We start from the raw sequence: 23772 nt of genomic DNA, 5'->3' as shown, positions 1-23772 counted from the left end.
TGTCAGAAGTCCATAGCTGGTTGAGCTTCAGATCTTTAATATTTTTGGATTAGTTGTATGATTAGAGTCTACAAGTCATAGCTGGGTTGAGGAAAATTTAGTAATTAGAATTGTACTACATAGTTTAGATGTCTTTGCATAGAGGGTTCCCTAGTTCCATACTTCTCCAAATTTTGAATATTCGTCCTTAACTCATCGAGGAATTATTTTTCTTCATGTTTTACTTCTACTTTGTTTAGCTTTAGGAAAGCAGTATTCAAGCCCTGTGCCCCTCACATCTTTAAATCTATCCTCTTCGATCATTTGGTGCCACCTTAACCTGATCAGATGTTGTCTTATCAAAATTTGAAGCCAACTAGATCACCCTTTGAATCATTTCTACAACAACCTGTTGGCCTCATTTGTTGAACTCCAATGTTTCCACTTCAACCGCTTCACTATGATCTCCTCAACTTCCTTCTAGAACTGATGCCTCAACTCACTTGTGACCCCGCCTCCATTTCTTCAGTCCCGCTACATCAACCAGCTGTTATTCCCACCACCTCAACTTCTACAGTGTAACAACTTTCATCAAAGAGCATAAGAATAGCGAAGAAGATCACCAAATCTGTACAACTGTTGGTGATCTTTAGCTCTCATTGCCTCTACTGAGATGAAGAGAGAGGTCAGAAGATTGAGTTTCAGGTTAAACGGCCTAGCCTATCTAAGTCAAATTAAGTTAGTGACTTGGTGGTTTAAATAGTTGAGCCGCTCAGTTCATAGGTTCAAATGGGTTTCAGCTAGTTACAGATTTTAACTCAGCCCAGCCCACCATAGCTAGTAGGTGGCCAATCAAACAGGCAGACCTGGCCAATCCAACCAAGTCTCAAAACACTAGTATTAACTAGATTGCTGTCATGATACTCAGTACAAAGAATGCATTCACTCCAATAGTAGCTCAACACCAGCAAAGATTGCACAAAAAAATGATGAAATTATGATGATACTGCTTTTGTTCTGCAAGATTAATAAGTTAGGAGCAAATGTAAACAGTATTATTGAAAAAATGTAAACCTGTGAAAAAAAAATAATAACAATGTTATTTTGTAACAGAGATAATAATATGAACCTGTGGATCTGTGACATTTTCATAGAAAGGAGATGCTATATGAAAAACGCCCTCACACCCCTTGACCACTGAATCAAAAGAGCCCTTGTCCAACAAGTTTGCTTTAAATAAGTGCAGTCTCTCATTGGCTCCTTCCAAGGCATGCAAATGCTCGATTTTCTTTGGATCAGCTAATAAACATGACATAAGAAATATAAGATGAGAGACCAAAATTAGTTTTTAGCAAAATTTTAGGTGATAAGTTGTGGCATGAGTGCTTGACATGGATTGACAGAATTTTGCAAAAGAATTAGATGATGCCCTGAATATCGCCTTTTTTCTCCATGATCCATTAAAATAAGAATAATAGAAATTTTTAGGCAAAAGAGACAGAACAAGAAGAAGAAGTAAACAAAGAACACAAGAACTTCGGATTTCGTGTTCGATGCGTAAGATAGATACAGGCATATTTATACGAACGACTGAAAGAAACATCACACAGCAAAAGCTGTTATCATTTAAGTGAAAAGCAGCAGTACTTCTTTAAACTTACTATAGTTTTAACAAAATCAATGTCATCCTCAATCTGCCTCAATTGAAATAGAAGAACTCTGTTGCAAGAAGCCCAATATCATTCAAATGCTATAAGTAGGCTTCAAACTTGTCCCGCAGATAGTTCATAGTAAATCACTCATTTTTTATTTGATCCATGAAACACATTTGAATAGAGAAAATTTACAGTCCTGTCAAAATTTTCAAAATTTTGTCCCATACAAAAATGATTAGGATTATTTTTTCTCTTTAGGACACTAGTTCCCAAATATACGATGGTCAATTTCATGGACAATACTTAAATATCAGAAGATGAGTGGATGTTGTTTTCCTAAGTGAATCTCCATATGATTCAATGTGACAACAAGTGAGATTTTATTGATGAAATAACAGAGGAGAACATCTAACCCAATTTATGGAGGGCAGTGAAAGATGAATGTAGAGAAGAAAAACCAAAATAAAATTGCAAGGTTGTTTTACATATGATGCCTTGGAGAGGTGCGAACCGTTGAATAATATAGATAAGTGATGACGAAAAGGATAGCTACATGTCGCATTCTTATATAGAATGAAGTGAAGCATTGTGCCTTCAACCCCCTTCTAAGCAACTAATGTTGCCACTAAAGTTAGTTTACTTAACATTACACTAGATATTTCTTATTTTTTTTCCTTCTAGTTACCAACAACAAGCTTGCAATTAAATAAGCCAATGTACGATCTCAATGAGTGGATCATAATGTTTGATAAAAGAACATATTATTGCAAAAAGAAAATTCCTGCATGTTCTACGTCCTTTATTTTTCTTTAAGCAATGCCTTAGAGCTCTCACATATGGATCTAATCATGATTCCAATTTAGGCTAATTTGATCCTGACCATCTGATGCATGTTTCCTTTTTTTTTCAAAAAAAAGAAGAAAGAAAAGAAGACCACTCTACATGTTCGTGACTCTATTTCTTGTAACCATTTTAAATTGAAAGGTACCAAAGCTCCTAAACCCTTTAATCCTGTTTCGTGCTCTGATAGGACCTACTGCAAATTTCACAAGAATCAGCCAACCTATCCTTAAAACCCTAACTTCCCACACTATTTCTACCCCTGTATCATTTTACATGTCAAGAACAAGGCAAGACAACATCAACAAAAATCCAAAGTCCAAAAGACAATCAATAAATGTTAGCAGAAGGGGTCCGATGATGATTAATCAAAAAAATATAACAAATTCAAAAAAAGAAATGCAAATCAAAGTCAAGAAAACTTGAAAAGAAACAACTGCGACCACGTTAATCTGGAGTTGAAACACAAGGTAAATGATCCATCCGACCATATCATGGCTTAAGGGCTATAAATGAATCTAAGCACACGAAGAGAGTTAAAGGCTATTATTCCACAAATCTGAGCAGACAGGGACATGAATCCTCCAGTCCTCCAGCGATGATGTCATAATAACCATAATTGTTGCAAAAGAATCAACGAAATGAGAAACACTAATAGGAGCATTCCATCACTCCTTGTGTGCAATTGTATCTCCTAAAGAAGAAAGAGGATAAGTGGGATAGCAATAGCTATAAAACCATGACTAGCAGTACTCAAATTACAGAGAGAGATGGACCAAGATCACGGACGGTGGCGCGCTCGGTATATCCGCGCTGGAGGAGAAGCTTGACGAACCAGAAGCAATGTAGCGGGACGCACCGGTCACGCACACCACCTTCCCACTCCCACTCATCCTTATCTTCTCTCTTCTCGCTCGCTCGCACTTCACAATTCGGTGTTGGGGTGGACATATAGAAGGGCAGGGCCGGGTGGATCAATAAAGAAAGGAACCAGAAATGGCACGGGACCGGGTGCTCTCTCTGTGTCGCTATCTACCGAGGGTTCGGGCCATGTCTTGTCGCGTGAAAGAATGATCGAGCTTTTTTTTGGCGACATCAACAAGCATGCCAACCTCTTTTCCATCTGCCCGCACAACTTTCAAAGCGGTTATTGCATAATTTAATGGTGATATGTCGCAATTGCTTCGGTGTGTGATTCTACATATCATCTGCTGCCTAGCAGCAGGGTTGGCGGCAAAACGAAAGCAATTGCGACAGGCCATTGGAAGCTGAACGGTTGGGGTTGTATCTTTTGCCCTGAAGGAGGATTTGCCTTCTTTCATGTGAATCCACTATTGGATTGTATGATAGCCGCTTCAACATCTGTAGGTGCACAAAAAAATCTGTAGGTGCATAAAAAAAAAAGTTTGGAGCACTTGCTGGATACGATCCAATGGTCAAGATTGTAAAAGAAGATCCATCATTTTTTTAATTTCATTAGAGGATGAGGCATCCCAACAAAAGGTTCAAGGGATCAAAGAAAAAAAATTATTATTGGGAGTTGAAACGTAAGTAGTTGTGATAGTATTTGAGGCAAATTATGTTTAATGATGTAACCAAGATAGATATCTATCAAAATTTTGTATAGGCATGGCAAATAAGTCTCGGGTCATATGGATTACATCAAAAATATTATATTATATTCTATTATATATATATATACATTTTTTGATTTAATCATAAAAAAATTTGAACTATTTAAAAATTTTTAATTTCATCCTAAACTTCAATTTGATGCAATCAGGTTATCAAATTTTCAAAAAAATTTAATGTGGTCCCTGGTCATGCATTCTATTTGTTTGCTGTTATGAAAAGGTTATATGTGCTCATGTGACAGACATATGTGGAAGAAGGGGCTGATGTGGACAAAATATTCTTTTCTTTTCCTCTTATTCATTTGGAATGTGGAATTTGATCATTCCTCCCATTCTCGGTTAATCAATACCAATAATGATTGTAAGAGTGGTGGTTTACTGGTCGACAAGAAGGCAGTGACTGCTCCACCATTTCCACGGCTAAGGTATTTTCTTTATCTTACATTCAGATTTCATATATTAGGGTTTGACTTAGGTGTTTTCATAATTCAGAAAAAAAAAAAAAAAAACAACAAAGATTTGGCTCAGCATGAAATATTGCTAGTGATTTTGAGTTGAAAGCGATCTAAAAAATTTGTTTTTGTGGTATATGTATGTGGTTTTGAAGCTTTATTGAAACTTTCTTATGCAAATGGAATGTGGTCCTAAGATGTTGTCTGTAAATGATCCCAAAGAATTATTAAAATTTCTTTATATAGTATAATGGATCCCAAGTCATCCCCATGTGATCTCAAAGCATTGTTAAACCTTTTGGATTTGACAGAATGTGGTCCCAAGTTGTCAACCATTGTCATCTATTTGCTACTTTCTTGCCAAGCTATATATTGTTCAAGAAAAAAAAGGTGTGCCCTACTATAGTACAACAAGATATCTTGCTAAGTATAGTAAGATAGTATGCCCTACTGTAGCAAAATACGAAATCTTATTGCCATATATCTTGCTTCATAGAAAATGTTAATAGGCTCTCTATTAACAACTTCATTTTGAAAACAGTCTTTATGATTATTTCATTGATGTTGCTCATAAGTTTTTTCTCAATATTATTTATGTGACTTATGTTTTCTTTGTAATATACTACAGAATAGATTGTGTAACCATTGTTATGCATCATAGTGGAAAGTTTGTCAACAAGACTAGATGCAGTGAATATGTTGGAGGGAATGTGGTTTATTATGATATCTGTGATACAAATAGCTTATGTTATGATAAGTTACAAGATATGGTAGAGAAGCTATATATGGATAAAGTTGTAAGATTATTTTCTAAGATTTTTATTTCAAATGACTATCAAGGAATGAGGCTTGTGTGTGAGGATATTCAGCTTCAAAGAATAATAAAGCTTGCATTATATACAAGAGAGTAACTGCCTATTTATGTTGACCATAAAGAACTAGTCAATAAAGCAATCATGGGGAGACCTAGGACTAGGAGTGTTGCTAAATAGATTTTAGAGAACCAAAGTCTGAAACCAATGAGAAGCAAAGCAATTGATGAGCAAGCAGAGAGGAGCAAAGTCATCAAAGTAAGAACTAAACAAAATCGGCAAATGATGATAAACAAGGGAAAAGAAACAATGCTTGATGGACCCAAGGATAAAAGAATTACTAAGGAGTCTTCGGGTGATGAAGAGTACACCCCATTCATTGATAGTGAAGAGGAAGAGAGTGATGACAGCTACTATATAGATGTTGAGTTATTAACTGATAATGAAGAGTTGATAGCTATGAGAGACAAAATGAAAGAAGCAAGAAATAAGAATAAGAAAAAGGATGATGAAGTGTAAAGTAAGGACCCACTATCTGTGGGTGAGATTATAGGACCAAGCATTGATGCTCCATTCAATAAAGTTGAAGAGCAGGTTAGGTATGATAGTGACTATCATGATTTATCTAGATTTGATACACCTAAATCAAGTCTCGAACATAAGGTTGCTGAGCTTATGAAGAGAAAGAAGTGGATTTATTTTAATCCTAAAACTGATATTCAGGATGTCAAATTTTGTAAATGTATGACATTCAACACTGTAGAATATTTTAAAGATACTGTGATCAAGTATAGTATAGCACAGAGATATGATGTAAGGTTTGTGAAGTGATAAACACTTAAATTAGAATACTAGAAGTATCTGATTTATTATTAATTGATCATTATTATTGAGAATTTGATACTTCTTAGTGTATTTTGCAGATAATTGGAGGATTGAGCTGATCAAAATTCAAATTGGTTCAAACTCAAAGAAATACTCAAAAACTAATGGACCTAGTGCAACCAGCTCAAGGGATAAGTCGCGATCAATAGCTTAGAAGCAACTCATCAAGATTCAAGGATCAAGCTTCAAGATACCAATCATCTAAGCCCCAACTGAAGGAGGTGCCACAACATCCAACCCTCTTGTGCCATCCAAAATCTTTTAGATGAATTTCTCACATCTAATCTAATCTAATCTAATATATCTAATCTAATATCTAATCTAATATATATATATATATATATATATATATATAAATATAAATGGAGGCTTCTCGAAGAAGAAGCCTCTATTCGTCACATATGTATTTTTTTTAAACCATTGATCGCCACATGTCCAAGGTAGTATTTTTTTTTTCTTTGGCTTCGACATGGCTGAGAGTCGCGGACCGGCCGACGAGGAAACCGCATGGGAGCGGGAGATGCCATGGAGGCAAGAGGATTTTTTCGATGACGATAAGGGAAAGCAGAGGCTTCTCAACCACGTGGGAACCAAAAATTAGAAGGTAGATACCAGCAGGGGAGAAGTCACCTGCTTCTCGACTGCGAGCACCATGCCTTCCTTCGTCTTCAACCCAATCGCCATCGACCCCAATTAACAAAGATTAAAGAAAACAACGTATGCATATTGAAAATTTCTAATGAAATTAGACCCAGTGAAAATCAAAAGATGGGGGAAATGTGCTACCTTGATAGTCTTGATGGCGTACTCGACCTGGAATAACCTTCCCTCCGACAAGAAAGTGTTAATTCCTCGATCGTACTCAGTCCTTGAACCAAAAAATAAAAAAGAGATCAGTAGTTTGATTGAAAATATACAAAGATTCACCAAAGAGATGGGTGTGATTCGAGTAAGGAGGGCTTACCTGGTGAGGAACATCTCGAAGAAAGGATTGGAAGTGAGAATCCTAGAGATGGGTCGAGGGAGGGGGAGAGAGAAAGAGGAGGAGTAGTGAGGGGGTTTTCTTCGATCCGCCATGCAATATAAAGGTGGGCTGCTGCTCAGAGGGGCAAACCAGATGAGGAGTTTGATGGTAGTGGAATGCAGATCGAGGGTGTTTTTGTCAATATGAAAACATAACATGAAAAGAAAAATAATGATGCATTTATATTAAATATTTAAATTAATGTATAAGAAGGTCAAGTAGCCAAGTTGATAAAATTTTTAATGCAATAGCAACAAACCTAAATTAGATTTTACTTGCAGGTAACTTGATTTTTAATTGGATTTTCGCTCTTTCTTTTTATCAAAAAAAATCTTTTAGGCAAAACCTCCTCTCTTGTTTCTTTTCAAAAGTTGCATGTATAAATTGAAAATATCTTATATTTATAATATATTTTAATCATAAATTATATTACGTGATATTTGAGTTGTAAATTGGAGATATGTGATATTCAAAGGCTGCATGTATATAATTATAAATATGTTACATTTGTGGTATATTTTAATCATAAAATAAATGCTATGTAGCACTATGAGCTTTTGTCCACTATGTAAAATAATGAGGAAAAATGGAGGGAACATCGAAAAAATCAATGAAGATCTGTAGCAAAGGAGAGCATGCAGATCGGAGGGATTTCTTATTGGAGATCTGTGGCGAAGGAGATCGGTTTGTTCTTAAGTATACGTGTGCAAGTTGTGGCAATGTGAATGGCAGAGGGCCGAGGGGGGCCATGCCGCTGCTGGCAAAGGTGGTGAGGAGGCAAAGGGCTTCAGGGATGTGGTTAGGGTGGGGAGGCCCGAGAAGCCTATAAGGATCATGTGTGTGGCATCGCCTGAGGTGTCCTCATCGGTGTCGGCATCGTCGTTGACCTTCATGACCGTATTAAGCGGGTTCCTAGGCCTTCTTCTCATGGGGAGGATGGCAATGGCAGTGTTGGCGATGGAAAGAAAGTAGCGGAGCTCATGGGAGGAGGCACTGTAGGGGTCAGAGAAACTTTGAGAGAGAGGGATGGGGAGAAGGAAAAAAAAATTGAAGGGAGCGGAGGAACATTCAGGGACCCCCTCACCTACAGGGACAAATAAATGTGTGTGTGGGGTGGCAGCATGTGATGTTGCATGGATGTTGGGAAGGAGGAGAGAGAAAAAAAAATATCAAACATATTTATTATTCTTGAAATGAAGAGTCTAAAGGGCCAGGAATAATTTTTTTAATAAAAAAAGTTAGAGAGACTTACAAATATTATAATTATAAAATTATTATTAAAATAATTTAATCTAATCAATATCTAAGCTGAGGTGGGTGCTCCATAGTAGGGGAAGGTGGGGGAGGGGAGCGCAGGGGTTTGGATTCTGGGGAGGAGCTATCATCCTCGGACGTTGGCCAGCTATTTTTGATCATATTTGAGAATGGTGTGTCGAGGGATGTGCTGGCGCAATGGAGCAATCAAGGTATCAGGTAGGTCTGACTGGTCTATCTATTGGAATTTTTTAGTCTTTTATTTCTTTTTACCAAACAAGATTTTTTTTTGCATGTTTGATTATATTTTTTATAGCTTTTTTATTCTTCCAACAGTTTTTCGTTAATTAGAAACCATACATATGAAAGTTTTTTTTATTTTATATTATTTTTATTCATATTTTTACATTGTTGTTGGTGTTAAAAATGAAACCTAAAGGGCCATTGTCTACACTATGAACATTTCAAAGTTATAGATTTTTATGATGTCGCCGAACTAAGGTCCACATTCTGTTGGAAGGCTTTCAAGTGAAAAAAAAATTGGTGATGGATGACCTTAGCTTTTGCTGTCTATATGTATTATTGAGAAATTAATAAATTAAAGATATTCCTTGATGATTTTAAATGAATTTATCAGGGCATAGTAATAGCTGATTATGGACTTTTCATGAACTTTGCAGCTGCTTATGATGAATAGTGAATGGCTTAACTCAATGTGAATACCCGTTTCCTAAGTTCAGTTCTTTAAATTTAAACTAAATGGTACATCAATCCATTTACTATTCATCAGTAAATATAGGATGCTTAGCTCCCTTTGGATTGTCTAGCTCCCATAGAATATTGAAGATGAGGGGATTTGAATGTGCTGCAAACTTTGAACTAGATAAAATGATATGTGTATCTGAGTTTATGTTTTTAGAATATTTGATATAATCTATGATGTGTGTTGCTGCTTAAATCGATCGGAGTCAGAAGATGGACACCTGAAAACCTCGTGCGATGATGCTGGTGCTGGAGTCACCTGCAAAATAAGTCTCAAACCAGAGGTTATGGCTCTGGCAAGGACCCTCCGACGTTTAAGTTAGAAAAATAAAGAACAAAGAAGCAGTAACGGGTTCTCTGAGAGAGATTCGATTGAACTTACTTAGGTCCTCAGGGCTCTGGTTGCTTATATAGAAGAATGTCGAGTAGCTGGATTGTTGGCTATGAGATGGTACGATCCTGAGATTGTCGGACTGTAGGCATGCCAAACTGGATAAGATAATTCAACCCTTAATCACTCCCATGAGATCAGGAGAGATGGTTATCCCAAATCTTATCTATTTGGGATAGACAGCTTTCACTCACGTCAAAGAGATAAGTCGGCTAAACAGCTCATACATAGGTTAGACCTCAGAGACATCTCAATTCAGCATGGAGATGGACTCCTCAGCTCATACAGCAATCAGTGGTCATATTGATGACCTGAGAGCTTGATACGTGTTATGATATAGCGCTTATTCGAAGTGCTCATGATAATCATCGTAACAATATCTTCCTACTCTTGAGTCTGAGGATCAAATGAAAGGAATACTTTAAAAGTATCTCGGATCCAATGCCACACGCTTCTACCTTCACATCTACTTTTGTTGCATTTAAGATGGGTGATGTCAGTCTAATACAACTAGCACGGACGGGTGTAACTGATGGGACCACTCAGACGACGGTCTCTTTGAGGTTTTAATCATTTTACGGTGGCTTTTCATTTTTTTCCTTTATTAAATTTGCTCTCTGATGGCATAGGTAGCCACAGATCTTTTTGTACTGATTGTCTATTGTGATTCCTTGGATCAAGATAGATTCATAGCGTGTGAAGAGACTTGAGCAAATTCTGACTCATAGGAGGTAGATCATGGTTTCGATTGCTGAAATAAGATCCACGATCAGGGAAGAAGAACAGACCGCTCCTACTATTGAACCCACAGCCCTACCTTTAGAAGCCATGATGCAGGATTCTCCAAAGAAAGTCCTGATCGATGGGGCACCGATGGAGATGACATCGGAGATGAGCATCGAGGAACGTTCTGTAAAAGATCTGACTGAGAAAGTGCGGATGGAAGAGATGATTGATAATTCAGAGAAAGATCTGACCACGACGATGGAGACTGAGAGATCTCTAGAGATGGCGACTCCTGCTGGGTACTTTCTCGCATCCACTGCTCATGCACGACCCTCAGATCTGATGCCTTGTGCTCCATCTATATGAGAGATCCTCCAGTCTATAATAGAATACTTGAGGAACCTCCTACCATCAGTCGAAAAGTTGTCTCTCAACGAACAAAGGGGAGAGTAGCGATTTGCCGATGCTTTAAGATCCTTTGCACATGTGGGTCAATGTCTAATGAGTTTTGTGAGTTCCAACCTCGATATTCTGGCGATGGAAAAAGAGGAGATCGACTTGCTGAAGTATCAATTAGAACATCTGAAAAGGGATAACACTGAGCTGGCCAAGGAACTTAGTCTTACAGAGAAGGCTCTTCAGGAGGCCCAGGAGTCGATTCTCCATCGAGACGAAGAATTGCGGCAGGCTAAAAGATGGATTGAGACTCTCAAATAACAGAAATCTAGGACCGACAGAAAGGTTGATGACCTTGAGGGAAGGATTAAAACCTTTGAAAGACAGAGATCTGGGGCTTAGAGAGACTGTCGTCGGAATCATCATAACCTGGAACACCTGAGGAGGACACTTGAAGCAAGAAGAGGTTCTCCGAGTCTTGAACTCATCCTTAAAGGAGCTTCGTGGTGGTCCATCCAAGAGGGCAAGACTCTTCGAAGGGACGAGCTAAGGGGAGAGAGCTTTTCGAGGAGACGGGCGTTTTGCTTCTAGGGGAGTTCAGACCTCCTTTAAGCCGCTCTCGAGAGTCTAGGAGATCGGATCAGAGGTAGAGCACTTGAAGAAGAGATTGAAAGAGAGAAAAGTAAATCATAAGCTTCTCTGTGGCAAATTTATAGATCAGGAGATTTTATTCAAATGTGCTGAAAGTAGAAGAAAGCAGTTGGAGAAAGAAGGAGCTAAGATCATAGTCCAAGCTTGCAAAGCAATGTTCTTCACGGGCTTCGAGAAGTGCAAGTCTATTGTCTAGGTGTATTTTTCTTCTGACTTTGTCAAACATCTTCAAATTGATTGTCTGGATAAAGATTTATAGGTGGTGTCATCGGATAACTGATCGAGGTTTATAATGACGTCTCATTTTTCAGATGAGATAGACAAGAACGATGTAGTCGTCCAGACCAAAGGCATCATTGGTATCGAGGAATACCATCCCGCAGATGACAGTCCCGACAATCCCTCTGAGGAGTGATTCATGCCCTCTTGTTCTTTTATTCTTTGTGATTCGAGGCCTCTGGTCTTGTAATAGAGTCTCCACAGAAATAGATGTATTTCTCTTCTTTTGATGAATAAAAATCATATTTTTTGATCTTTAATGTATACTCGATCTCTGGCTGTAACTACAAAACTTGATTAGAGTAAATAACTCAGGTGAATACTTAGCCTATGCTGTGCTTCAAGCAAGGCATGAGCCAAGTTGAAGTTAGGGCGAAAATTCGAGCCGGCTCCAGCTGGTTTTAGCTATAGTTAGAATTGCAAGTATAATAGAGATTATAATTCTCTTTCCGATCTGAGATAAAATTTCATATCTGTGGTACAGATCTTGAAAAGATCAAAATTTGAATTACATCCATGTAGGAGGAATTGGAGCACGTCTGCACATATTCCTCCGAAAATGATGTAAAGTGTGATTCACCTGTATTGGCATTAACTACCATATCGACGACAACAATTATGTCTATTTGCAGTCTCCACATGTCGTGCGTACGCCAGTCTTCTATCAATATATGTCTTCTACAATTAATGCATCGATGGGAGGTAACTTTTAGAGGTCCCGTTGAGATCTGAGGTTATTTAAAATTCCCAGACAGAACTAGATGTGGACCTCACTAAGTTCTGATTTTCTCCTTTCATTGCGTGTTCTTCTCTTCTTCATCCTTTCGTGGCTTTCCGACATGAGAAAGAGAGAGATGGTCATCATGGAGCCTAACTTTGCACTGTTGGATTTTTTATTAGAGTTGATAGAGTGGGACATAATCGTGCTGTATGAGCAATATCAAATACCTCCCACATTCCAACTCGAAATCCCAGGATCGGATGATCGAGTCTACCATCCGCCTTCAGGATGCATAGACTTTTACAAGGAGTGCTTTCGAGCTGGGCTGAGGCTTTCTCTTCATTTCTTTTTTGTGGCACTTCTCCAATATTTTGAGATATCATCGTGTACGGTGGTGCCGAATATGTGGTGACATATCTGTGGCTTCATCGCGTTATGTGTGCTAGCTAGGATTGTATCAAATGTTATATTCTTTTGTTTCCTCTTTAGCCTCAAGTAGCATCCAGACTCACACGGGTGGTGGTACGTGACTCTACGAAAGAAAAAGGATGGCTTTCATCTAATATTTTTGGGTATGCCTTCCATCATGCACGGTTGAAAGCCAAGGTTTCTTTTCGTCTTATAGACAGCAGATGAAGACTAAAATTTTTCTTCCTTGAACAAACCCCGAGAGGCTGCATTAAAGGAACCTTCGATGAGCGAGAGCTTCGAGCAGGAGATGGCAGCTCTGCAGAGCCTCAGGGATCTAAAGTTCAAAGAGCTGTTGTCAGCTCAGGCACTGTTTAACATCGGTATCAGCCAAGTCACTCCTCAAGGTACGCAAGTCAGTTGTTTTGGCCTTAAATCTTTTAGCTCTGTTTATCTTACAATGTGATTACTATGATCGTAGAGCTGAATATTGGGAAAAGCTCGAGCCTGCCAAAGGAAAAGAGAAAAATCCTGTGGAAAAGAGGTGCCAAGCCCACCACCGAATGGAGCCTCCGAACCAGAATCGGAGATCCTGCACAACTGACTTTGGAGATCAAAGAGTCTGAATCTTCTCATCCGAAAGGTCATGAGATTACGTGGGTGAGAAGCGGCTCATCTACCACCTCAGCTACTGCGGACTTCTGGATGAGCCGTACAGATCAAGATCTAGAGGAGGTGATTCTAAGCCTACCTGCTTCTCCCAACTCACTGAACCGACCAGCTTCACCTGCTGTCGGATCCTCCTCAGATAAAGCACTAGTCGAGGTGGCTGACATATCTGGAACTACGCCAGTCAGGTTGAAACTTGAGGCCTCGACATTGAGGGATTCCATACTGGCGAGTGAGCTACTCTCCGAACTGCTTCTCTCTGCCAATGTGAACGAACTGCTGAGCATTCCTCCAAGAGAGATGAGGAGAGGAGCCGTGGATTGCCTCATTCGGGTATGTTGGGGCTTTCTCATTTAGCACTTACTATATACTCATTTATTACTTATGAGTCTTTTTTTCACTTGCCAACTCACCCATTACTTGAACAAGTACATTGAAAGCTCGCATGAGTTGGCCAAAGAGGCAAAGAAGTCTGGGCTTGAAGCTGAGATGCTCAAAAGAGCAAAAGAGAGGGTCGAAAAGGAAGTCGGAGAAGTTTTCATGAAAGTCGATGCCACTGAGAGGAGAGCCGAAGATGCTGGAGTGGCGTTAAGGAAGGCTGTTAAGGAGAATTCTCGACTGTTGGGCAAGGCTGCGAAGTTTGAAGCTCAGGCGAAGAGGAATGTGGCTACTTGTGAGGAGAACTCTCGTCTGCAAAAAGAAATAAAAGAGCTGAAAGCCCGACTGGAGGTGGAGGAGAAGTGAATAGTCGAGGCCGCTTTTAAGGCTGTGGAGGACTTTCGGATCTTAGAAGAATATGAGGAAGAAAGAGTTGAGTATTCCACCGATGCCTATGACACCGGAAGGCAGTCTATCCAAGCCCAAGTTGCTGCCAAATATCTTGATCTAGATTTGAATTTCTTAGATGAAATATGAGATCCTACCATGGAAGATGTCTCAGTGACGGACACCTCAGCTCCAAGCACCACACTATAATTTCTGTATTTTTCTTTTTTCATGTTTTAGAATCATTGTAAGAGAATTTTGAAAGAAACAAAATGAGTAGAATCTTTTATCATACTTCTGCTTTGTGAACTTACTCATATCGATCTGAGGCAATTTAAGTGGATGATAACCTTGTTCTACTCCCTTAAATGTGGGTGGTTATAGGGAATAGCAGTCGATGACTCACATGATAAGGCCATGCCTGGGAGACGACACAGGCTCTATGAAGATGCGCCACAAGGGCATGTTTTGTTTTACGAAGCATCACAGGAATTTATTCCCACTTTCGAGAAGGCGTGCCATTAACCATTTGGTCATTAACTCCTGAAAAGCATCGATTGATGATTGGTCTAGCTGTTAGTACTTATAAATAGGGAGCCAGAGAGCAAAGGAATCTCCACTCCTTCTATAGCAAGAAGTCCCCTTCTTCATCTGCTGTCATGTCGTCACCTTCAAATCTACCACCCTTAGAATTAATTAAGAGATGAGTGAGAGAGCAGAATGCCATTGCGAGGTATGTCTGCTGGAGGTACTTAGCTCGTGAAAGAGAGAGGGCTAGGCAGGCCGGTGCATCCGCTTCTCATGGGCCTCCCCCTCCTTTACTTCCTATGATTGGGCTCCCCCATCAGCTTGAGCACATCCTGCTTGCAATTCGAGAGCATTGTATTGTGAAGTTTTAGGACTATGGTGTTTCGAAGGGAGGTGCTCGACGTTGCTACCACTATCTTCATCTAGGGCTTTGATGACTGTAAGGCCTGTCTACTGAGGATAATATCATATCTAGAACTTCACAGCATACAGGCTGGTGGTACCGATGAAGAGGTGGAGATCTCGATGGATGAAGATTGAATTAGCTCATTGATTTATGTCACAAATTGACATAAAAAGTATCAATTAATATCTAAATTATCTAATTTAATTAGAAAATTGATACTTGTTATTATATTTTATAGAAAAAAAGGTCATCAATAGAAAGAACAAGGAAAGAGGATTCCAACGGCGTAAATTTTACGCAAAATGGAGTTAAATTGACCCAGAAATTGAAGAATGAAGAAAGAAGACTCAATTGGGTCAAACCCGAGTCAAATCAGATCAAAATTGGTCAAAAATCAATTTATTTAGTGATCTGGTTAGCCGCCTGGTCCACAGCAACAGGCGCATGGACCATGGACCCATCGGCGCACCATAAACCAACCAATCAGCGAGTCTCGGCTCACCGCAATGCATCGCAAACCCGATCTATGCGCGCGGTCCAGGGCTCATGAGGAGAGAGAAGAAGGTCCGAAGGGCAACCTGGTAACTTCACATCACTCAATGGTCCGATCTTCTCTGATCAAGATCCAACGCTCCATATTTTTACGCCATCGGACGGCCACCATCGCAGTCGGTCAAGATCCAACCGTAATCAAGGCAATTGCAAGAAGCAATAAACACTAGGACAACACGGGATCCTTCTGCAGCGCGATCCAACGGACGAAATCTTCCAGCACCTTGATCGGATGGTCCGCAATGCATCCGACCTGATCCCATCTCTGCAGTGCGATCCAACGGCAGCGCTTCATCCAGATCTTGATCCGACGGCCAGAATCGTTTCCAGCTTGATTTATTAGATGAATTGGGTCCTTTAGATGAAGATCGGACGGCTGAAACAATTTCTAGGGTTTCTTGATGGATTTAAGTGCTTTTTGAGCGAGATTTGAGCCTCTAAACCCTCCTAACAACCCTCTAAAATCTTTTAGTCCCACATCTAAAGTTTTGAAAACCTTATAACCCCCAAATGCCTATAAAAAGCCCCCAAAGGTCCTTGTGTTATTATTCTTCCTTCCGATCAAGCTTGTAACCCTAGATAGTGGGGTTTTTAGCTCTCTTTTCAAGCCTCGAGCTTTGAGGTTTTTGTAATAAATTTTTTTTATATATAAAATCTTATTTTTATGCAATTTCATCTCTTTACATTATGCAATTTATTTTTCTTGCAATTAGGATAGTTTAATTTATGCAATTTAATTTTATGCAATTAGGTTAGTTTAAATTATGCAGTTTAAATTTATGCAATTAGGATAGTTTAATTTATAAAATTAGGGTAGTTTATTTTTCTGTATTTAAATTTTGCAAGTAGATTTAGATCATGTCTAGCTAAGCATCCCTTCTAGGGTTTGCGATGAAGCTAGATCATGAGTAGGGATTTTATATAGGGTTCTTTCTTTTTCTTAGGGTTTCTTTTTCTTCCTCTTTTGCCAAGAATTTTTGATGAACTACAGTTGGGTCAGAGTCCCTTCATAGTTCATGCTTGATTCAGTAAATAGGAGGAGAAAACCCTAAGGGATCCTAGTTACTACTCCCCTATAAAGAATCTTGATGGGTTATCGTTGGGCCTTAGTCCCTTCATAATCTATGCTTGGGAAAGACAAGAGGAGTAGTCGTTAGGATCAATAAGAAAAATTCTAGGTAGAATTCCCTAATCTAGATCTAGTGGATTCAAAAACCCTAGATCCTTAGTCTTATTGTCTTTAGCAAACAACTTTCGACTTTCGATTTTTGTTAAAGCTCGCTTGAGCATAGATTTGAAAATCATTTTTAAAATCAAGTCTCTGTGGGATCGACCCGTACTCGCTGGTCGTGCTACTCTGCACACCGTGCGCTTGCGATTTTATTTACAAATTTTAAGATTTGCACATCAAGTTTTTGGCGCCGTTGCCGGGGATTTGGCGTTTTAAATTATTTTCAAATATTTGTTCTTCGTGCTTTATAACTCTCTTTCTTTTTCCTTTAGGTTTCTATATTTAGTTGATGATTGCTGGAAAACTCAGGTACGCTTCTAATTTCTCTTTTATTATTTTTAGTTAATTACTTTTCCTTTAGATCTAATCATTTGAATTTACTTAATCACAAAAAAAAAAAAAAAAAAAACAAAAGACATTTCATAATCGTGAAGTAAAATATCAAGATAAAAAAAAAATTCTAAATTAAAATCTTTTACATTCTTAGTCATCTTGTTTATTTGCATTTGCATTTTCATAATTAATCTAAGGGCATCAATCCATTAACAAGATAAGGTGGGGATTTCATTACCCTTCCTTAGCCCAAAAACTATCTCCATCATATTACATTACCTAGACCTTTAATCTTAAAATCAATTAGACGTCAACCTTAAGGAATTCGAGCTCAATAGGATAAGGAACCCTAAGAGTTCTACCAAGTTTGAGTTGTTTGATTAGTTGGTGTCTAGGCAAGTCCCTGAGGGTGGTTTGTTAAATTGGTTCAGTTGTTGGCCTGGCCAACTCGTTTGGTGTCTAGAAAGGCAACGATGAGTGAACCTCCCACCTCTTATACTTACCTGGCTAACTAGTTGATCAATCTCCACTTGGAAGGTTTGAAGGGTCATCTTGGAACAGTTAGGAGCTGTCTAGATTTAGGTTAATCCTAGGATAGATTGAGTTTAATTTATTGTTTCACTTGTTTGAAAAAAAAATATATTAAAATTTAAATTAATTTGGTTACTTTTCTTTAGATTTAGGACTCCTTAGGATCTTCTCTTTAGAATTTTTTTCTCTTTCTTTTTCTTATACATAAAAATTTTATAAAAAAAAATTGTATAAACATCGAGAACCGTACACCTCGTGTGTGGAGAAGAGTGTCGGGTCGTCTAGTTAGGATTGAGTCAATTCCTGTTGTTCCAATGACTGAACCAATCCAACCCATGACCCTTAAGGATTTGTGTTATCCAGTTGGCTCCATCCAACCATCTTGTATCAGGTTGCCACAATCCACAGCTAACAATTTTGAAATCAAACCTCAAATCATAAATATGCTTCCAAAATTCACAGGATTAGAGGATGCTTATATATTTATTAGAGAATTTGAGGAGGTATGTGCAACCATGAAACTGCAATTAACAGAGGATGAGGTCAAACTTAGATTAATCAACTTTGCCCTTAAGGACAATGCTAAGAAGTGGCTTTATAGTCTGCCAAACTATTCTGTCACTACCTGGGAGGGCTTTGTGAGAACATTTTTAAAAAAGTATTTCCCCCATCATAAAACAGCTAGGATTAGGAATGAAATAAATCAATTTTACCAACTAGCTGGTGAATCATTTTGGAAGTACTTTGATCGTTTCAAGAATCTTTTGACCCAATGCCCACACCATGGAATAGAAACTTGGAGACTATGCCAGATCATCTATGAGGGGTTAGATTCAAACTCAAGAACCATGCTAGAGTCCATGTGCCAAGGCCAATTTATGGACAAAGAAACTACTGAAGCTTGGCAATTCTTAGAAGACCTAGCCGAGAAAAATTTACAGTGGGAAACAACTAGGGAACCTGATAAAGCTACACCTTCAAGAGGAGGAATGCATCAAATTCAACCAACCCTAGCATCAGAGGCCAAGATTGCAACCTTAACACGTAGATTGGAAGCCTTAGAATTACAGAGACCAGCCAATGTAAATCAAATATCTGCACCCATGTGTAAAGGGTGCAATGCACCAGACCATGTCTTAGAAAAATGTTCCTACTCGAATGAGTGTGCACAGGTAAATGCCACCTATCAAGGATCATTGAACAATCCTTATGCACCCACATATAACCCAGGTTGGAGGAATCACCCGAATTTCTCATGGTCCCAGAATCCTAATGTAGGCAATCCAAATTTCAATCAGCAAAATCTAAGGTCCAACCCAGTAATGAACAACCCGCCAGGCTTCCATGATAATGACAAGAAAATTACCTCTTTAGAGAAAAGCCTAGAAGCCATGATGAAGACACATACCAGCTTTATGCAAACCACAGGTCAACTCATAAATAATAACACCCAAGCTATAGCCCGTCTGGAAATGCAAGTAAGTCAGCTGGCTTCGACCATTAGTGAACGAGAACATGGTAGGTTACCTAGCCAACCTGAGCCAAATCCTAGGAACCAAAATGGTCCACGACCCCAACAAGGAAACCAAGTTAATGGTGTAAATGCCATTCATACCTTAAGATCAGGAAAACAAATAGACAATAAGGTAGTTGCACTTGATGATATAGATGACTCATCTGCCGAGTCACCTTCTAAAACTACTACCTTTCAATCTCAAGCACCAGAAACTGAAAATTCACCTAGTCCAGTACTTAAAAGTCCTAGAGCTCCTTTTCCAAACAGACTGAAATCCAATAAATCTGAACATTTAGACAAAATTTTAGAGGTATTTAAACAAGTCCAAGTTAATATTCCTCTTTTAGATATAATCCATCAGGTTCCAACTTATGCCAAATTTTTAAAAGATCTCTGCACTAGGAAAAGGACCACTAATGTACCAAAGAAAGCATTTTTGGCTGCAAGTGTCAGTTCATACCTATCTAGCCATGTGCCAATTAAATATAAGGACCCTGGAGCTCCAACAATTTCTTGTGTTATTGGAGAAACCAATATAAAAAAGGCCTTGCTAGATCTAGGAGCTAGTGTGAATATCCTTCCATATTCGGTGTATGAACAACTAGGATTAGAAAAACTTCAACCTACTGGGATCACATTACAGTTAGCCGATAGATCTCTCAGGATCCCTAAGGGAATGGTCGAGGATGTTCTGATAAAGGTTAAAAATTTTATTTTTCCTGTAGATTTTATTGTTTTAGAGACTGAGCCAGTTGCGAATCCTAAAGGACATATACCTGTCATTTTAGGAAGACCATTCTTAGCTACGGCCAATGCTGAAATCAATTGTCGAAATGGTCTAATGAAGTTATCCTTTGGGAATATGACCATTGAGCTTAATGTTTTTAACTTAGAACAGGAATCCTCTTCTCATGCTGATGTCAATGTAGTCCAAGATGGTATTTATGAATCCATTGACATTAGTGATGATGAAGTCGACCTAGAGTCTAACCCCTGGTTAATCCATGAGTCTGAGGATGTCAATGAAATATTTAAAGAAAATCAGATTAATCAGGAATCGATACTTCCTACTGAACCAATCATTGAGATGGTGAACTCATCACCTAAACCATCGATAGAGGAAGCACCCATTTTAGAACTGAAACCCCTCCCAGAACATCTCAAGTATGCATATCTAGGACCCAAAGAAACTTTGCCTGTAATTATTGCATCAGACCTAGATCCCAAGCAAGAGGAGGAGTTATCGTCAGTTCTAAAAGCAAATCAAGAGGCAATAGGTTGGACCATAGCAGATATCAAAGGAATAAGCCCTTCTATAGTTCAACATAGAATATACTTAGAGGAAGAGGCTAAACCAACAAGAGAAGCCCAAAGAAGGCTTAATCCAGTTATGAAGGATGTAGTTAAAAAGGAGATTCTGAAACTCCTAGATAGTGGAATAATTTATCCTATTTCTGATAGCTCTTGGGTAAGCCCAATTCAAGTAGTACCCAAGAAATCTGGGGTAACAGTGGTCCAAAATGATGCAAACAAACTTATCCCAACTAGGACCCAAACGGGATGGAGGGTCTGTATAGACTATAGAAAGTTGAATGCTGCGATAAGGAAAGATCACTTTCCTTTGCCATTTATTGATCAAATGTTGGAAAGACTAGCCGGACAAGAGTTTTACTGTTTTCTTGATGGATACTCCAGTTACAACCAGATCCCCATAGCCGCTGAAGATCAAGAAAAGACTACATTCACCTGTCCATTTGGTACTTTTGCCTATAGACGAATGCCCTTTGGACTATGTAATGCACCGGCAACCTTCCAGAGATGCATGATCAGCATGTTTTCAGATATGATAGAATGATTTCTAGAAATTTTTATGGATGACTTTTCTGTTTTTGGCCTAACCTTCTCTGAGTGTCTGAATCACCTGCAATTAGTTCTAGAACGATGTAAGGAGAAGCACTTAGTTCTCAACTGGGAAAAATATCAGTTTATGGTCAAACAGGGAATAGTTCTTGGCCATGTCATTTCTAAAAAGGGGATTGAAGTGGACAAGGCCAAAATAGATATAATTGCAAGTCTTCCACCACCTAAATCTGTGAAAGAAATACGTTCATTTTTAGGTCATGCTGGATTCTATAGAAGGTTTATTGCCAACTTTAGCAAAGTAGCACGTCCACTGACTAATCTTTTGGCAAAAGATACCAAATTTGAATTTACTCATGAGTGCTTGGAATCCTTTGAATTTCTAAAAAATGCACTTGTATCAGCTCCAATCATTCATCCTCCCGTCTGGTCTGAACCATTTGAATTAATGTGTGATGCGTCCGATCATGTTGTGGGCGCAATTTTAGGTCAACGAATAAATAAGCTGCCTAGAGTGATATATTATGCAAGTAAAACCTTAAATGATGCGCAGCTTAACTACACCACAACTGAGAAGGAGTTCCTTGCCGTTGTCTTTGCTTTAGAGAAATTTAGATCTTATTTGGTTGGGACCCACACCATTGTTTACACCGATCACTCAGCCATTAAACATCTCCTAGCAAAGAAGGATGCCAAGGCACGCTTAATCAGATGGATTTTGCTCCTTCAAGAATTTGACCTAGAAATTAGGGACAAGAAAGGCACTGAGAACGTTGTAGCAGATCATTTGTCCCGAATTCCAGTTGCACCATCTAGTGAACCACCCATCAATGAATCTTTCCCAGATGAGCAACTCATGTCTGTGTCTACTGAACCTTGGTTTGCTGATATTGTAAATTATTTAGCCATAGGCAAGATACCTTCTCATTGGACTAAGCAGGATAAATATAAATTCTTTGCCCAAGTGAAGTATTTCATTTGGGATGATCCTTATCTTTTTAAACAATGTCCTGATCAAATTATTAGAAGGTATATCCCAGATAACGAAGTCATGAATATTTTATCTTTTTATCATGATCAAGCATGTAGGGGTCACTTCGCGTCTAAGAAAACTGCTGCTAAGGTTCTCCAATGTGGTTTTTATTGGCCCAATTTATTTAAGGATGCTCATGAATATTGTAAAAGTTGTGTTCAATGTCAGAAAATGGGCCGAATCACCAAGCAACACATGATGCCACTCAACCCAATCTTGGTAGTTAAAGTTTTTGATGTTTGGGGGATCGATTTCATGGGACCATTTCCAAATTTCTTTGGAAATGAATACATTCTAGTAGCAGTTGATTATGTTTCAAAATGGGTAGAAGCAATTGCATGTAGAACATCCGATAGCAAAATGGTCATTAAGTTTCTTAAAAAAAATATTCTATCCCGTTTCGATATTCCTAGGGCAATCATTAGTGATCGGGGAACCCATTTTTGTAACCGACCTTTTGCAACATTGATGAAAAAGTATAATGTCACCCACAAATTGGCCACACCATATCATCCTCAAACTAGTGGGCAAGTTGAAGTGTCAAACCGACAAATCAAACAAATCCTGGAAAAAACTGTTAGTGCCAATAGAAAGGATTGGTCTTTGAAATTGATTGATGCACTTTGGGCATACCGAACCGCTTTCAAGACCAATCTAGGAATGTCTCCTTATAGGATTGTGTTTGGTAAACCATGTCACTTGCCTATTGAGATAGAACACAAAGCCATGTGGGCCATCAAACAACTAAATACAAATTTGAACGACGCTGGAAACCATAGGAAGCTTCAATTGAATGAATTAGAAGAACTTAGAAATGAAGCCTATGAAAATGCAAGGATATACAAGGAACGAACCAAAGCATTTCATGATCAATCAATTATAAGAAAAACTTTCAATATCGGACAAAAGGTGCTCTTATATAACTCTAGATTACATCTGTTTCCAGGAAAGCTTAGGTCTAGATGGACAGGACCATTTTTAGTAAAGGAAGTTTTTTCACACGGAGCTGTTGAGATTGAAAACCCAAGTAATGGTGTTATCTTTAAAGTTAATGGTCAACGATTAAAATCATTCTTGGAATTACCTGTCAAGACTGTTGAAGATGCCATGGTTCTTTATGAACCAACTTATTCTGATTAAGTTGCTTCGAGGTTTGGTCTGGCTGAAGACATAAAACTTAGCGCTTCTGGGAGGCAACCCAGCTTATTTAATTTCTAAAGCTTTCTTTGTTTTCAGTTTGCTTAGGACAAATAAATTAGATAAACTCCATTGGGGACAATGTCGGTCAAGTTGGGGGGAGAGCTTGAACAAAATCAGGTGTTATCATTTTCTTTTCCTTCCACTATGAGTTAATTCTTGCATTTAATATATTAATTTTTTAAAAATCTTATTTTTATGCAAAAAAAAAAAGAAATAAATTAATCTAGAAAAGAAATAAGAGTAAGTTAGAAAGTATTTGCTAATGTAGTGAGTCACGGA

The 23772-nt window shown here is 38.5% G+C and overlaps 1 non-coding gene across 1 annotated transcript; it reads right to left on the bottom strand.

The window, feature by feature from the left end:
• Window positions 1-18567: 18567 nt before the first annotated feature.
• Window positions 18568-18674, bottom strand: LOC140858270 (small nucleolar RNA R71). The gene has a single exon (XR_012141837.1). It is a non-coding gene; the product is annotated as a small nucleolar RNA R71 (small nucleolar RNA).
• Between the last annotated feature and the right edge of the window lie 5098 nt (window positions 18675-23772).

This window comes from Elaeis guineensis, chromosome 5 (genome assembly GCF_000442705.2).
Source record: "Elaeis guineensis isolate ETL-2024a chromosome 5, EG11, whole genome shotgun sequence".
Classification (NCBI taxonomy): domain Eukaryota; kingdom Viridiplantae; phylum Streptophyta; class Magnoliopsida; order Arecales; family Arecaceae; genus Elaeis; species Elaeis guineensis.
This window is presented reverse-complemented; position numbering and strand designations above follow the sequence as displayed.